This window comes from Lagopus muta, chromosome 1, assembly GCF_023343835.1.
Source record: "Lagopus muta isolate bLagMut1 chromosome 1, bLagMut1 primary, whole genome shotgun sequence".
NCBI lineage: Eukaryota > Metazoa > Chordata > Aves > Galliformes > Phasianidae > Lagopus > Lagopus muta.
This window is the reverse complement of record NC_064433.1, coordinates 165,216,235-165,233,831: the sequence shown is the minus strand read 5'-3', so window position 1 is coordinate 165,233,831 and position 17,597 is coordinate 165,216,235. Positions and strand designations below refer to the sequence as shown.

General features: G+C 39.9%; 1 protein-coding gene across 9 annotated transcripts in view; it reads left to right on the top strand.

The window, feature by feature from the left end:
- ENOX1 (ecto-NOX disulfide-thiol exchanger 1) overlaps window positions 1-17,597 on the top strand; it is a 366,745-nt gene that overhangs the window by 38,103 nt on the left and 311,045 nt on the right. The window contains exon 1 of one of the 9 annotated variants that reach the window (XM_048969048.1): window positions 9,290-9,341. The exons of 7 other annotated variants lie outside the window; for them this stretch is intronic. The gene's annotated coding sequence lies outside the window, so the exon portion shown is untranslated. Of the gene's footprint in view, window positions 1-9,289; window positions 9,342-17,597 lie in introns of those variants that run through there. One more of the 9 variants, XM_048925978.1, reaches the window with a different exon arrangement.

The following is a 17,597-nucleotide window of genomic DNA, read 5'->3' as shown; positions in this document are numbered from 1 at the left end:
TTTCCTCCCAGCAGATGCTTGAATGGCCTCTCTCAACATGTATTTTCCCTTTATCTGACTGCTTACTCACTCACTTCTGCATTTAGATTATCATATATTTGCTCATGAATGCACGTTAGAGCTTTCTTCTCTTGGTAGCAAGCTTGTTTTTGAAGATGTATTTCCTCTCTCATGTGATGTTTGTCTTTTCCTCTTAGTTCTCAGGACTTTTTATCTTCTATCAGGACCTTTATCTGAGACCATCAAACATCTCCTACAATAGCATGAGGTTGGGGAAGGAAGAAGAAACTACTCTGAGTAGTTTGATTGGGACTGAAATGTTACTTCTAATATTCGCAGCCAGACCTTACCACTTTGATAGGGCAATGAAATTCACCTCAACAAGGTGGCCTCATGCTGTGTCCTTAGTGCATGTGTTTCATGAAACAGGCTAAATAGGGCCTTCTACTGTTTGCAGGGCCTTATGTTAGCTGTTCAGAAGTTAATGAACTGAATTAAGTCTAAGAAAACTGAAAATGAAGTCTCAACTATAGATAGATATGTATAGATATGTATAGCTGTTGGAGAGTAACATTCCTGGGGAGGAAAAAGAGTTAATGAGGCATTTCAGTGTCTTTATATGGAGCTGTATAAATTTCAGCCACTTAACTTTAGCAAGAATATCCTGGAGTGTTTGAAGTGTGGTGAATAATTTAAAATAAATAAGGGTAATGAAGAAGACCCCTCTTGCCGTTTTGAAATGTAAATTCTGAAGACCCTTTAAAGTTTTTGTTCAGACAGAAAACAAGTAAATGACTAGGTCTTGCATTTTATAAACAGTTGGGTGGAAGACAAGTTCGGTTATCTCAACAATCTGTTTGATCTAGATCTGCAAGCTTGCGGTCATCTGTCTTTATTGCGTGAAATCGTAACTGATTACTTTTTTTTCAAGTGCTCTTGAAGCTGCGTCCAAGAGGGCTTATGAAGACCAGATGAGATTTGTTAAGGGTGGTTTCTTCAGAAGCAGTTTGTGTAAAATGTGGCATCTTTTAAAAGCATTGTTAATGCTGTTATTTCCTGTTCTAGCATTGCCCTTGGCCTTAGGTATAGGTGAAACTTTTACAGTGGTACTTGCATTCTCTACCATTAGGTAGGTGGATTTGTTCTATACTTCTACTTCACAGCAGGTATTTGGCAAATATAGCATCTCTGGCTAATGGGACTCAATTCTAAAATCTTTATTGCCCATGGAAGCACAGTGTGGACATTTCCAATAAAATTTAAAGTACATGTGGTGGATACAAGATTATTTGCCAGTACCCAATGTCTTTCTTTTTTTTCTTTTTTGTTAAGGTTATTAGTTATTAGTACTTAGGCAAAGTTTGACTTTTGACAGCCTTTGTTTGTGGAAATCATTGAAAAGTGAAATACAAGGTAAATTGCTGCAGTTTCTACATCAGTCTTTCTTGTATATTTCTAATTAAATGTTTCTTAGAGGTAGCTACTACTGCTGAAAGAATAACAGTGTCTGTCATTAAAAACAAACAAACAAAAAAATACAGAAAATAAAAATAATATAAAAAAAAGTAGACAGGATTATTCAGTTGCAGTAGTTTTTACTGAAGGAGGTTAGCTGCACCAGCAAGGTATTTGCTTTCTCAGTATTTATTTTATATTGTCTCACTTCAGAGTAATTCTCAAGAAAGAAGAGAGGATATGCCACATAGCTATGGCTTTGACCAATACTGATCTTGTTTCTTAAACCTTTGCAGGAAGGCATTAAAGGAGCTTAGTGCAGCTCCACCTCCTTTGCTGTTGCTAATGGTTCTGGAAGTCTGTGTTGGAACACCAAGAGGACATGATGTGTTGAGTGACAATTGTCATGGAGAACCTGTCACAAGTTCTAACTTGAATTACTGTTTAAAGAAAACCAAAACAACAACAACAATAAAAAACCAACAAAACAACAATCTGACAGATTCTCCTTGGTGAATGGGCCCTGAGAATTACTGCATGTCATTGGCACACAGTAATGTACATCTGATCTAGGGATGAGTAACTCTAAATTTTGGCAGAACTCTGAGAGCCTTCATGGAGAAGAGCTTCAAGGTCTCCTAGGATGTTCTGGTAATCCAGGCTAGGATCAGATATATTTTGGCAGATCTATGTTTTGTTCTCAAAAGCTTTTTATTCCAGTGTTTCAGTGTCCTTACTGTGAGAAAGTAGAAAATCTTCGTTGCTGTACTTTGGATGTGTTACTTAAATCCCTGTCTTTTATGGATATTTCCTCTTTGTTTCAGCAGATGATTTGATATATGACAACAGTTACAGAGTTCCTTCTTATTGTCCTTCTCAATACGTTAAGCAGTCTTCGCTTTGTCCACGTTTCCTCATGGGTTATCACAGAATCACAGTGTAGGAGCTTGAAGGGAGATCCAGAGATCACCCCCCTAAGAAGCAGGCCCCCTAGAGCACAGATAGGTGTCCAAGGGGTCTTGAATATCCCCAGAGAAGGAGAATCCACAACCTCCTTGGGCAGCCTGTTCCAGTGCTCCATCACCCTTACTGTGAAGAAGTTCCTTTGTATATTGGTGCAGAATTTCCTATGCTCCAGTTTATGGCTGTTTCCCTTGTCCTGTCCCCACAAATGTTTTCTACAACTCTGTCTCTCTGGTTCTGCATCTTTTTTATTTTTTTTTTTTTTGTAGTGTGATGCCTCAGACTAATCACAACTCTATTTAGAGCAGATTACTTTGCATGTCTCACGCTTTGTGATCTAGTTAATAAATTCTATTATGGTGTTTTGTATTTAGAAAACAGTAAGATTAATATCCTTTACTCGATATTCTCTCTACAGAAACACAGCTGAGAAAGTGTTTCTTCCTCCTGTATTTGTACAGCTCATTACACAGTTTGTTATCAAGATAGCTTGGGTATCTTGAATGCGTTCATATTAATTCTTTGAATTGTAGAATTGCTTGAGTTGGAAGGGACCGTTAAAGGACATCTAGTCCAACTCCCCTGCAAAGAAACAGGTGCTAGAAATGTACATAATCTGTCACCAATGTCACTGTGTTCCCAGTCTGGTCAGTGGAGCCTGGCCAATTGGACAAGTCTTTCTGAGGGTCACCTGAAGAGTCTTAGTAGGTTCCTCGAGTACCAGTGACTGTATTAACGAGTTCTCCATTAATAGCAAAAATAATTTGTGTGCAGTCTGAATCCAGTTCCATCTTTTCAGTTCAACGATACGCTTTTGAATTCTAATCTTGCTTTCCAAGGTACTTGGAGTCTCTTGGAGCTCAGTTTTATCTACGAAATTTGCAAGTAGACCTTCCTTTCCACTCTTTCTGCTATTGATATAAATATTGAATGGGTTGAACATGAAGCACAGCCATGTGAAGTCCTGCCTAATGTGCTGCTCTTTGGCGATTGTAGTGATTGTTTTCTGAGTATTTTTCCAACTAGACAGCACCCACATTACTGTTCTAGTCATTTATTAAGGGCTGCTGTTCAAAAGTCCTTCACTATTTTGTGGTTTTGCAGCCCCAGGATTGTGAACACAGTTACTTTACGGTGACATTAGAAGAGCCATTCTGTTTCCCTCTGTCCTTTTTAGTTGCTCTCTGTAACTTCTGTATCAAAAGCTGACTTTCTTTTATTCTGATCTTTTTCTTAGCAAAATGTCTTGATGTATTTCTTTCTCAACTACTCCCAGATGTGGGAGCAGTTAAAATGTGTTACTCCAGTCGTGTATTCTGGATGATTCTGGCAGTTGTTTCAAAAAACTCTTTTCTCCTTAATTTCCCTGCCTTGGTGGTATGCAATAGATCTCCATCATGGGAGTGTTCCTGTTTTTTTGTTTTCTTTATTCTTCTCCTCTAACACATTTTATAATCATCACATTGAGGTTTCTCCAAGTTCTGTATTTCTTTACAGCCTGGAACTAGATCAGTTGTGTATGTTCTTGATGTACAGTACATTACGCTTTTCCCACCACTGTTGAGTGAGCAGTACTTCTTTATGTTTTAGACACATGGGTTATTTAAATCTCTGTTATTTGAATTAAATACTGTTTTATTTAGATATCTGGCTCCACCAGCTTGTTCCCAGTGCTGCCTTGTGGGTATATAGAACTTTCAGTAGATTTATTCACTATTTGCTCTCGATGCTGTTCTTGATTAGTTTTCCTGTTAGCATTTAGGCCTTTCTCAACATCATTCCTCTTCATACATCCCCACAGGACTTTATTGTTTCTCTATCTTGACTTAAATTATTTTTCAGTTATTGTAGTAAATCGTTGTAATTCCCCATTTTTCACAAGATAAACTTTACTCCTACCCATTCATTCACATGAAGCTGCCCACTTGCTAAAGAAAGTAAATTCTTCTGCGTCTACAAGGTCTAACATAGAGAAATGTTTAATTCAAAATAGGAAAGGTTAAAATTATTTTTTATAGACCTGGCAAGTCCTTTTCCTTTTTGCTGCAGTGATGACACTGTGACTTCAACAGTGGTTGCTGAAATGGTATCTTGGCATCAGCCACTGTCTTTCTGTTCCTCAGTGCTCTCAAGCTGGAGCCTGCGTATGTGGAAGATGAGACTTTCCCAGCCACTCTTGTCTAGTGCAAAGGACTGGAATGCCATCTGTCAAATTTCACTGTAAAACTTGCTTCTTTGATCTTTCAGTTCCATTTCAGCCACATAAAATTTCACTCAGCGCTTGTGACAGAGCAAATAAAAGCCCTGCAACTCTTAACCCAGACTCCTTGTGTTCAAACTGGTTTCCTCATCAAGGGTTTAGGAATCAGCCATGCTTTGATGTAGCAGGCTGAGATCAGAATTTTCAGAATGTTATGATACCAATGGCTTCGTAAATAAGAGATGTGATGTCCAGCTAGGATGCTTGATCTCCAAGTATTTATTTTCCGTTTAAATAAATTGATTTTACATTGTCTTGATGAAGTCACTGTGCCAGACTTCAGTTTCACTTGGTCTTAGAAGAAAAGAATGTTGCATTAAAAAAAATTTCGGTGCTCTGGGGTGATTTGTACCTTGCAATTTGGCAACTGTGAGGCAGACGTATGGAAAATGCCAAAATATCTATTGTGAACAGCAGTGAAATAGTTAAGAGCTGACATTGAAACCAGCTGGAGATATTTCACTGATGTTACCTTCAAAAGAGGAGAATGGGGCCTTGATCATGGACCTCCATGGTGGAAATGTGAGACCACAGCCAAACTCAAGGATTTTTGGGGCCTTGTTGTATAGTGCCTTGTTACTGTATGTGGAAGATGTTTTATTAAAGCTCTATAAAGCAGAAGTTAAATCGTAAACTGTGGGCAAACACATATTTCATATCCTCCTCTGGACCTGGTGCACAAATCAATATAAACTTCTTTTCTGTACCCCCTTGCATGTCCTGGTCTTTTAGCACATCATGTATGACACTATGCTTGTAGTTCCAGAGACTCCATCCCAGTCTTGGGTCTTGGCCTTCAGATGAGAATCTCAAGTTGTGAGATTGTGTCATTTTTCTTTAACTGCTTAGTTCACCAGTGCTAGGGAAAGTGCAGAGCTGGGCCTTTCCTTTTCATGGCTCAGAGGGCCTGTGTATGCTTATGACATATCTAATCAAATGGAATTAGTGGGAGGATGCGTACTGCAGCTCCAATTCCTTTTAATAACAGCCTGAAGGATGGCTTTTCTGCATGATCTCTGATGTTCACTGTGTTATTTAAAGACCTAATGTTCTGTTATATATAATTTATGCAATAGAGGTGCATTTCTATTATATTAGATGCAGAAGGATATTAGCAGCAGTACACTGCTGTATTTTTTCGCTAAATTTTTTGCAGAGATAAAAAGATATCACAAAAAAAATCAAGTTTTGCTATTTGAACAGCCTTTTTCTAGAACTTTTTTTCTAGAAATCATAAAATCAGAACACTTTAAACTGAAATGGATCTTTGGAATCCATCCAGTCCAACTCTTGCTCAAAAAAGGATCTACTATGAGGGCTGTTTTGAAAGTAGTGCCTCCTATTTCATGTCATCCCATGATGTCAGAGGCAGGTGTTGGTGGTATGGCAGTAGAGGTTGAACCCTTCCACCTATATTCAGTTACATTTTGTTGCTGTGTGAAAGATGGCAGCAGAGGGGCACTCCGACAGAATGGTATCTGATGTGGAAGTGCATGTGAAGCAAAGGTGTGTTACTGAATCCCTCCATGTGAAAAAATGACAGCCATTGACATTTGTTGACACTTGCTTCAACGTTTGTGGAGGCCAAGCAGTGGATGTGAGAACACTGAGGCAGTGGGTGGTGTGTTTCAGAAGTGGAGACAGTGACATGAAAGACAAGCTGTGTTCTGCATGGCCTTGCCATTATTATGAGTGCAGTACGCAGACTTTTATTCGTTGTTGGTGCAAGTAAATATCTAACAGTGGTGACTGTTGAAAAGTAGCGTTTATCAGATTAGATTTGCTCTATCAAATACTGTTATTGCGCTCTTTGTGTTCTTTTGTAGTATTGTACTGTACTCTGTTGGTAGTTTCTATGGAAATACATAGGAGGCATTACTTTCAGAGCGACCTACATAGATCAGGTTTCTCAGAGTACTGTCCAGCTAGAGTTTGATCATCTCCAAGGATGGTGTTCCAAAATTGTTTGAAGTATGCATTCCATACTGTATATGGCATACTGCATCCATTCTGACCATACTGATAGTGATTTTTTTTTTCCCTTATATCTAATCAGAATATCCTTTACTACAAGTTGTGTTTGTTACTTTCTGCATTATCACTTCTTTGAGAAGAGTTTGGCTTTGTCTTCCTATAGTCCCTTATCAGACAGGTATAGGCAGCAGTAAGATCTTTCCTCAGCGAGCTCTTTTTTAAAGCTGGAAAAAGTGAATTTCTTAGCTTCAGAAATCCTCCAGAAATTCAGTGGGACAAAAGTAAAATATGCTACTTCAAAGATGTGTTTTATTTTAAAAATGCAAAAGAAATCCTCAGAAGCAGTCTGCTTTCTGGGATAGCCCTTTGTGTTGTGCCGTCTTTGGAACTGTAGAACATTGTTGCATGTTTGTTTTTGTAATGCGTGTTTTTAAAATTTATTTCTAAATTTCTATAATAGAACTTTGATGCTACAGAATTTTTTAATCTTTTTTTTTTTTTTTTTTGCAAGTAAAGCTGAAAATAATGTCAAATAGAAATCTACACCAATGTACTGTATCCATCTGTTTATATATCTACATCAGCATTGCATGAGAAAGAGAAAAGAGCCCTGTCCTTGAAGTTTTGTCTCACCAAAAGTACAACATTGCCTGTTGATGATTTCTGTAGTTCAGCTTGGAGGATGTGATCTTTAACAAGAGTCCTCTGAGAGCTAATCAGTGTCACTGCTGCTATTGGGATTAGTGATGAGAAGTTTCTGTGAGCTTCTTGGCAACTCTTGCACAACCCTGGATTGTTTGTTGTCAACAGAAAGACAGATTTCTGCCTCCTCCACTACACCTGGTAATGAACTGAAGCCCATCCAAGCAGATCATCACAAAACTCTGCTGGAAAAGGCCAGAGAGCTGTTGGGTGAGGTGTTGTTTGAGGAATCTGGAAAGCCTGCTCACCCAGCTAAGACCCTCTGGCACCCAGGTTTGCAAATTTAGGTGAAAGATAGTAAGGACTGGAAGTTTCACCTTGAATGTAAATTCTGTTGTTTTTTAAGTGATGGAGTTGCAGGCACCTAGAAACCCATAGGGTGCCTCCTGTAAGGTCATGCAAACTAATGGGATGTCAGAGAAGAAAATAATTGATGCTGTGCTTGAGCTTGCTGTAAGACCTTAATTTTGGCACAGAGCTCATTACTCAAATGTGGAAAAAGCCAGGAACTGACACACACTCACATTTTCCTCTTCTTAGCAGATGGCCAATTCTACAGACCTTTTCTGCCTGTTCTTTATGCACATCTCCTGGAAAAAGATACCCCCCTTAATTTTTCCCCCCGATTGCTGACTTGTCACTGTTTCCTCTGAGCCCTGGGTATGAGGTTCAGAATACACACGCATCCCAAGAAATTATTAATAAAGTGTAACCAGGCCCTGTGATCCCTATATATTCACAGTTGTGGGAGCAGGTACTAACACATCTGGCCATGTTTGATCTTCCTCATGGATCACAACCAATTCAGAGATGCCTGATGGTGACTGAGTGTCTTAGCAAGGAAAGTACCCTGGTATCTGATTGGCCTGTATTTTTTTCAGGAACACTGGATTATTAATAAGTATTTTTTCCTACTTAGAAGCTGCTTTCAAAGTGATGGATGCTCTTTGTCTTCTAGTTCCCATCACTAAAAGTATTTCTAATCCTTCCCAGAGTTCTAAAAGTTTGCTAGAAAGCATGCTTTATCACGGTATCCAAATGTTGATCTTTTCAATGAGAGAATCCTTTCACCTGTGACATCAATATTTGAATACACCTCTGGTGAGATGCCTGTTTCCTACATATAATGACAGATATCTGCCTTTTTACAACAAATGGTATCTTTTAAACAATTTGAAATTGGACTTTGAATGTAACTGTGGTTTTTAGATTTGTGTTATTTGAAACTGTAGAAGTATATATCCAAAAAAATTCATGTATGACCATCTTTCTGCACTCCTTCTCTTCTTCCTTGCTATGTTCCAGTAAATCTGTAGGTAGGTTTTATGTTTCTATCACTGTCTGCTGCAAACAACACACATTTGAAGAAACAACTCCATAAATGCCCATGTCCCAGAGCTTTTATCTACCTTTGCTCTTTACCTTTTCCTGGCAATGGACTGTCTTCCTCAGCGTCTCCTTTACAAACAACCACTTTTGTAATGCTGTCCAATTTTACCAGCAGCAAATCTGCATTTACCCCTGCCTTGGTTAGAATCGTAGCAGAGGTTCTCAGAAGCTCACTTCATTCTTCATTTGTATGTTGAAGGATGGGCACGTTGGAAATATCCTTTCAAAGGCTGCCAGAAAGTGGAAATACCTAGCAGAGAGCAGAAGAGAGGCACGTGGTGTGTCATGGGGCTCTGCTGGCCATGGGAAGGATAGTGAAGAGTGGAGCAAAGAGCTGAGCTATCTTAGGAGAGGGCCTTCTGAAGTGGCCTCTTTGCTTACTGAAGAGCCCTACTGTGGTGCCCTGCCTGAGAGCTGCACAGGAGTCAGGCTGAAACTGCAGTTGTTTATCTCTGAACTCTTCTCAGTTGTGCTGCTTTTTGATCCTCTAGCCCAGCTGTAAAGCAATAATTAACCTGAACCTTTTAATTTCTCCCAGTTGGCTGTAAATTAACTCCGTCGTCATGTTGTGTGGAGTAATCCTTCAAGCATCTGTGGGGTACGTGGCAATTTTAATGGTTTATGAGCGTATAGGTGCTTTCTGTTTGGTCAGTATTTCTGTAACTATCATCATAATTTTCATTATTTTGGGAATTTCTGTTTGTGGAAGAGCTGTAATAATGGGCCTTACTGTCTTAGTCACTGCATATACACAGAACAAAAAGCAAAATCCCCACTCTCATTGCTGCAGGCATGTCCAAAGCTCTTTAGCAATACTTGGGGCCAAATCTGCTGCTTTAAAAACAAAATGTGGCAGATAAGTTTAGGGAATTTGGGGATGGTAATCTTATTGTTAACGGAGCTTTGTTTCTTGAATAGACTGTTGTTGTTGAGATGTACTGAAATAGCATTGTTTACAGTTGTTTCAGGTACAGAGAGCTCTTTAAGGCAGGAACATTTCTGATTTCTTGCAAATGACATTCTTAAAATAATTTGGATTTAGGAATGAGTTGAAAAGAAGATGGATGTTCACGTTGGCCAGTTAAATACTGCATGTAGTGGCTCGTAAATCTCATGTTAGTATCAAAACAGTGGGACAAGTGTTTTTTTTATCACACATTTCTTTGTGCTCTATTTAATCAAGAGCCTAAAGCTGCCATTTTATTAGTGTTGTGCAGTAATATGCTCCATAACTATATAGCCTATTAAACACTTCATAAAGCCTTCAGGGGAACTTCTTTCAAATGTTACACTATGTTTTTATAAGTTATAGCCCTCTGGAAATTGGCCTATTATCAGTTTTTCATCAAAGTGAAGTGTTCCAGGAGAACAGAGGATGACCTAACGTGATCTCGATTGAAAGCATGAGTGAAGCTTGATGATTACCAAGTATTTTGGTATTGCATATGTTAACAGTGGATTTTTGACAAAGTACTTGTAGGTACATCTAGGCAAGCCAGAAAGACATACCTAGAAATTATGGTTGCTTCTTGTATTACTGTAATAATTTCAAAAGTAAAGCTATAGCTCAAGCTGTAACCCTCTGATTTTCTGAACTGAGTGGCAGAAATCCAGCTTGGGACAAGATCATACAGATAAAACAATCTTTAAATATTCAGAACATGATTTGCTTCTTTGCATTTGTAAAAGGATGGTATGAAAATCTAGAAGAATGCAAAAACTAATCTAGCAGTGTGCCAAAGTAATTAAAGCAAAGTAAATAATCTCCAGTGTTCTTATTCCCCACAGAAATTGTTTAATATCTTATCTTTCCAAACTAATTTTCTGCTAATTCATGATGTCTTTGTGAGGCCCTCCTTGTTTGGCCGGGGCTGGTGTTTTGTATGATGTAGAAATATCTCAGTTCCTCTTAAAGGGTAACGTGTATTGGCTACTGTCTGTATTCTAAATTAGAAATAATAATAATAAGAGAAAGATTTTTCTTCAATACAGTGGAAATGCCAAGCATAAAGCTAACAGCTGTGAGCCTCTTTGGTCAGTTGTTGTTTACAGAGAGGAAGGTCTTTGCTTGGCTCAGGAGTGTACGGCATGTGATTCCAACACTGTCTTAGTGCCAAGGGACATCTTGCTGCTGGGACCTGATGTTCATCTTGTTTTAGTATCAATCAGAGCTAGCTCTCACGAAGCAGAGGAGGCCTACAGCTGTTGTGAGGTGCATCAGATTATCTGGCTTTGGATAGGTTGTAAATATTAGAGCCTGATGACCTGTGGCTGCTGTAAACAAGAGGCAGGATGTTACCCTGAGGGTCAGCTCAGGCTTCTGTTCTGGACAGCCCTTGCAGCACTCCACCTCTCTAAGCTTGTGTGGCTTCAGGATAGACTACATGGCAAAAAGCAGTAAGATTTTGAATGTTGACTTTAGATAGTCTCTCTGGATTGAAAGGAGAAACTTGTTGGACAGTCTTTATGTTCAAAAACTTCTTATGCTCTTATGAAATTAATATTCCTGGATATTTTTATTTATTTATTTATTGTTTGTTTGCTTTTTATTTCCCCCCAAAAGTAGGTCTGTCATATAGAAAGTAGCATGGCATGGGGCAGGGGAATGGTGAGTTTCTTCCAGCCCAGGGGCTTGGTCATTTGCTTGTAATGTGGGAAATGAGCACAGTCTGCCTCAGCTGGACAAGTCCAAAGATAATCCTTACTTCTCTAAGTAAAAGACCCTAACCCCAAGTACAAACTTGGCTATACAGTGTTATTATATCACTTCTCTTGAAACTGTAAGGCTGAGCAGAAGTCCAAGTTTGTTGAGGCAGAAGAAGAAACAAGGATGAATGTGACTTTCTATGTAGTGATTATAGTGAAATAGCCAAGATGATAGAGAGAGATGTCCCAGGTGTGTGTTCTGTTTTCGAAGGATTGCAGTATTCTTACATAGGAGAGCATATTTTTTTCCTTGTATATCTGCATATCTTTAAGTGTGGCTTTAACTGAGCAGGACAAGCAAAGTACAAACTGGTGCTGCGATGCAGTAATACGACTTAAAAGTTTTCCTTTACTTTCTTTTTTGTTGCCAATTAGAATATTTCACTGTTGTGTGCAGATAAGTCAAATGATAGAAGATTGCAGGAGCAGACACTGGGCAATTAACATCCTTCTTTGACAGGGTAACAAATGGTTCGGCTGTTTCTAAACAAAAGATCCTTTGGAGGCTGCTGTGCTAATCTTTCAGTTTGGGCTTTCTGTCTGTCTGCTTGGTCCCACTCCAGCTGCTGCCCTCAGACCTCACCATGCCCTTGCACACTTAGTAGAGCCCCTCACTCAGGAAAAGTGTTAGAAATGGGGTTTAATGAGGAATTATGCTGAGTAGGGCAGGCCATGGCCAGATGAATCTACTGACCTCAGAACCACAGCACAGCTGAGGCTGGCAGGGACCTCTGGGTCCCTCTGCTTCCAGCCCCTGCCCCAGCAGGGACACCCAGTGCAGGGTGCCCAGGGCCACGTCCAGGCAGCTTTGGGAGATCCACAAGGAGGAGACCCCACAGCCTCTGGGCAGCCTGTGCCAGTGCTCTGTTACTGCACACACAGAAGGGCTCCTGGTGTTCAGAGGGAACCTCCTGTGCTCCAGTTTGTGCCCATGGCCTCTGGTCCTGGCACCGGGCTCCAATGATAGAGTCTGGCTCTGGCCTGGTTAGCCAGCAGCCGCCTGTTCACACAGGGCTGGCTTCTCTTGTCCCTTTGTTCCTCTGTTTTCCCATGATTGTTCAACACCCATGGTGCCTCTGAGCACCACATGGCTCCAGGGTTGTGCCTGGGGGAGCAGGGCAGGGGTGGTTTGCCCCCTCACCCCCCCACCCTGCCACTGGTTCCTCTTTGGGTGTGTGCAGAATAGCTTTCTATCATAAAACCTAGCACTGGGTAGCTAGATGGAGTGACTTCTGTAGAGCCACTTCTTTCTAATGTTTCTTGACATTAACAGCTCAATTTCTCAGTTAGAATGGAAAATAAAGTTGATTATGCATGTCCACAGGGTGACATTGTATTTTTGATCAGTAACTGTAAAGTAAACTGGAAAGGTCACTATAAATAGTGTTCTAGTGTAATTATTCCTAGAAGACCACTGTGACTCACTGTAGGGTTTTTGTTGTTGCCATTCCTACAGCGAGCAAGCAATGCTTAAAAGACTTATTTTATGTATTTATAAAGGGACAAATTTGGATGCCGTGGTTCTGTTTTTTCCAGTCACACTTCCTGTAAATATAGAAAAATTGCGTGTATCTTGAGTAGCATTTCCATATGCACGACTCAGAATGCCTTTTTATTTTGGTTTCAATAAATGTTACTGTCTGAAGGCTGCCATCAAAGCAACTTCCTGCCTCGCATGCGATCTCTGAATGCACTTCATTCAGAGATGAGATCTACAAATGATGATACTTGAAGAAAGCAGTGGATTTATGTAAATAACATTGATGCTTTTGTAGGGTCATTAATAAAGATCTGCCAGAGCTATCAAAAACTGCCTGGAGACTATGAAGCAGAAGTGTTTAGTATGAAGTTTAGTTTTATTTTCACTAGTCGGGCCACACTAATTTTCTCCAAGGAAAAAAGGGCTGATTATTTGTGCTAATTAGAGATACATTACTGGTCTGAATCACATCTGTAAATTAGTACCAAAATTTTAAATAGGTGTCAGATTTTTTGACTACAATTTGCATTGTTAATTTGCTATAGATGCATACATATATGCATCTACAAATTTGAGGAACAAAAGGAACAGCTGGTTCGTTTTGAAAGCAATTGGTTCAAGGTGTTGCAAGATCTGACATTACTATTCCTCCTGCTTGTGGCTGAGCTGTGGTGAATTTGCTGCTTCTAGACACCTCCACTTTGTCACAGGAATGTAAGTGCAGTTGGGAAACCAGAAAATAAACCTATGCTCGCTGCTGTCATCCACTCAGCCCAGTAACTGCAGAAGTGTTGGTGGAAATAGCAGTGCTTAGGTTTGCTCTATTGGTTTCTGAGACAAATAGAGAAAAATGGTGAAAGGAAGAAATGATTTGAGGGAAGATGAGAAAAAGCTGGCCTGGGATGTGTAAGAACTGGATTGGAAGGTGGCATGCGTTTCCCACTGTGCCCAGAACGCACCACTGAATAGGTACAAATGTAGATGGCAGGATAAAAATGGAAACTATTCAAACTACAAGCAATTAACTTGTATACAGATGGTTTTCTGGCATTCACAGCTGCATAGATTTTGGTTGTGTAATTTTTTTAGATGTGCAGTGGAAGGCTAGAGCCTCTGTATGTCCACCTCCAGCTGTTCATGCACATAAAATAGACAAGGAAGTGAAGCCAAGTAGGCATTGTGTGTAGCACCAGACTTACTTGCACTGATAGGCATCTAAAATATACTAGAACAACATCCTCTCCTGTCAAATGGCCCTTGTATCAGACCTCTATGAAAAGCAGCTGCATATTTTAAATCAAAAGAGTCTCTTCAATTTCATAAAAATGGAATATTGAGAACTGCTAAGTATACATTATATCTCTAGGATGAAGCTTTAGGGCTGAGAATCCCAAGAAGAATTGGAGGATTGCTGAAGGTGTAAGATAGATGAGATCCTCATGTAGCCATATCTTAGAGACTGTCTTAGTAAAACCTAGGATTTAGGTCCTTTACAGAGCAAAGCAAGCAATTAACTTTCTGAAAAACTTGTTTAGCCTTTCATTAAAAAAAAATATTAAAGTATTTGAAATGTCTTGTCAAAATATTTGGATAATGTAGCTATCTCCCTGAATACCTGGAGCTGGTATAAGAATGCCATTCAAATGGCCAACTGCAAGCCCATGTGCATGTGTTGGCTGCAGGTTGTCACTGCTAATGGAGAAACCGCTCAAGAGGAACAGTTGCAACCTTAGTGTAGATTTTTCCATTTTTCAGTTTCTTGTTGGTGACACCATTAACTGGCATGACTTGTCTGTAGCTTCAGGATTTATTTATTTCAGTGAAAAACTCTTTTTTTTTTCCCCACTTTTAGCTTCTGGTCCAGCTTCCTGCTGAAAAAAAGCACTGCAGCCACTACCTGGTGATGCACGCTTGGGTTGCAGGCCTGTTGGAAAGCCTCCCAGTGGGCTTCAGGCTTTCCTTATCACATCGTGTCCAGTATGAGTCTTTGTATGGATTGCTCTTCATTTTCCCCTGCTCCAGCTATGTTTGCAGAGCACCAAATGTGCACTTGTACTCGCACACAGCCTCTACTTCTTTCTTACAGAGTTCCCTTTCAGCAATTAGATGTCTGGGAGGGGACTAAGAATCATGGCTTGTTCTTCTGTGGAAGGCGAAATCTGGCCTTCAGAGAGGAGTCTTCTATGGGAAATGAAGGAGTCCATCCATCATTTCTAGTGGAATGCTGCACCTGTTTATGCATCGTTAATAAGACTTCTCTATTTAATGTTCTCTGGGGTATGTGTCTCTCCCTTGATCCACTTGAAGTGTGTTCTCATAGTTAATGATCTGAATTTGCCAAGCACACTGACTCATTTCAGTGCTGTTTTTCATTATGTAAGCTATTAACAGGTCACTGCTCAGATGCTGGAAAATCTGTTTGAGGCTAATAGCAAGGTGCACAAGTGCCTCTCCATGGTATATTTGCTACCTGTGCACACGTGTTCTGGCTTGATAGTTGGTAGAAAATCTGATGGCAATATGGGATGCTGCGTCTATGCTGTTAGCAGTCAATTCCTAATCAGCCTTTCATTAACACATCCAACACTTCACCTTTTCTAGTATTTTTGCAATGCATGACTGAAGGAGGGTGAGAGGAATCGCACTGCTGTATGGAAGAAGGTGTTGATGAGTGAGGAAGTCGCGTCCGTCCCAGGAGAAAGAGTTATTGTAGTAGAGGAGGTAATCATGCAGGATAAAAAACTCTAGGAGATTGTTTCAAGTGGTTGCATACGAAAACCTGGCTTTCTGGCATTCCACAAAGTCAGTAATAATGTGGCTGAGGATCCAGAATTTACGAAGGCATTTGAAAAGAGTAATAGTTGGACATAGGAAAGCCTTGAAGAAAATATTCAGGGCCTTATTCTAGAGCCCAAGTTTTGAAAAATACTAACATCAGACAGTAATTATTACAGGAACAATCCTTCTGTTGCCTCTTCTTGGATAGTATGTATATATATATATATATTTTTAGATGGTTGCTCTCATGTCCACAAAGAATTTTTTTTAATTTTTTTTTTTCCTCCACATACAGGCAAACTGAGAATGGATGAATGAAAGTTAGACATTAGCCCAATGTTGAATTTTACTTCTGAACTTCACAGATTTTCCAGAAGGAGGAGGGGGGATCATTTTTTGTGATTTTTTTTTTTTTTTTTTTTCCCCTAAGTAATACCTAAAAATACTCATAGGAACAAAAGAGGAGAACAAGGAAATTTGAAACAAAACAAATCACCACCACCAACGAAAAAACGCCCTTCACACATTGCTTATTTTGGAGGAAAGACTTGAGTTACTCTTCTCCTACCTAGGACAAACCTAGGAGAATTTTCCATCCATGCAGAGATTCACAGTCCAGTGGATGGAGCTGAAGATCTTGAATGTCAGTACCCCTCCTTACCAAGGAGGAAATGAAGAACATCCTTGCATGAGCTTGAACAGGAAGGAAATACTACAGTAAATGTATGTGCTGAGGTCTCAAAAATATTATCAGCATAAAGCAGTGCAGAGACAGGAAAAAGGGATGCTGGAGGATGTGTTATGTTGCAGTATTTATTACGTAAGAGGTATTTGCATGGTAAAGAGTAAATGCAGATTTTAGAATAAAGAGAATGGAATGAATGATGTCAATGGAAACACTGATTGATAAAACCAGGAGTTTGTCTACCATGCCACTCTCATATTTTCTGAGACTCTGCAATGATGTTATGGACATCTGAGTAAAATGATGGGTAGATTAATCCTTCGGCATGCTGAATTTGTTTAGAGGGTCTGCTATGCCAAGATGGAGGTGGGATGAATCCAGATTGATCCTACAGATGTTAGTCAGGTGCCTGTTCTCTCCACGCAGCTGAGAGAACAGCTTCAGGGGGTGATTCAGCCCAGCTATGTTTTGCATTGCCTATTTCTCCCCACGCTGTATGGAGATGTGATCCAGCAGGAGCTTGCATTTGCTCCACTCAGTGCTGGGTCCTTAACTAGGCGCCTCAGTCAGGAGCCCAGTTGTCCTTGGCTCCATGTTTTGCTCTGCTGAATATAGGGGGGTGACCCACAGTAGGTAGTTTTAGATGCCTTTCTATTTTTCTTGAGATGCAGGAAACCTGGTGATTAATTGGTGGTACCCTGACAGCTGGGACTGTTCTGTTTATTTTAGTTCTTGTACTGAGAATAAGACTGCTTGTATGGCTGTGTTAATAAATATGGTCCCAAGTAGAGCCATGTGTTTTGCAGACTTTTTTTTGTTATCTGATCCAGCTTTTCCACATCCTGCTTTTGTGACTAAGCAGAACCCACTCTGCCAAGCATGTGCTGTGAGAAGAACCTACCTGCTGTACACAATGCACTTAATCTTTTCCAGATTTTGTTTCAGTTGATATCTGTAAACATCACGTAGCAGGTTCTCACAAGAGCTTCTCTTTGATATTTATTGTTTGTTGGCCATAGTTGGGACAGAGCAACCCAGGAAGTCCTCAGTGCCATTGCCACAGCTTGAGATTGTTTTGAGCTCTTTTTGTAGCAGGTAACAAGTTTCTTGTAAGAATTTACCTTTATGGAGATTTAAGAGTTTTGAGCCGTGTGTTCAGAATGACACCTTGAACTGAGGGACAGCGAAAAGCCAGGACAGCATGC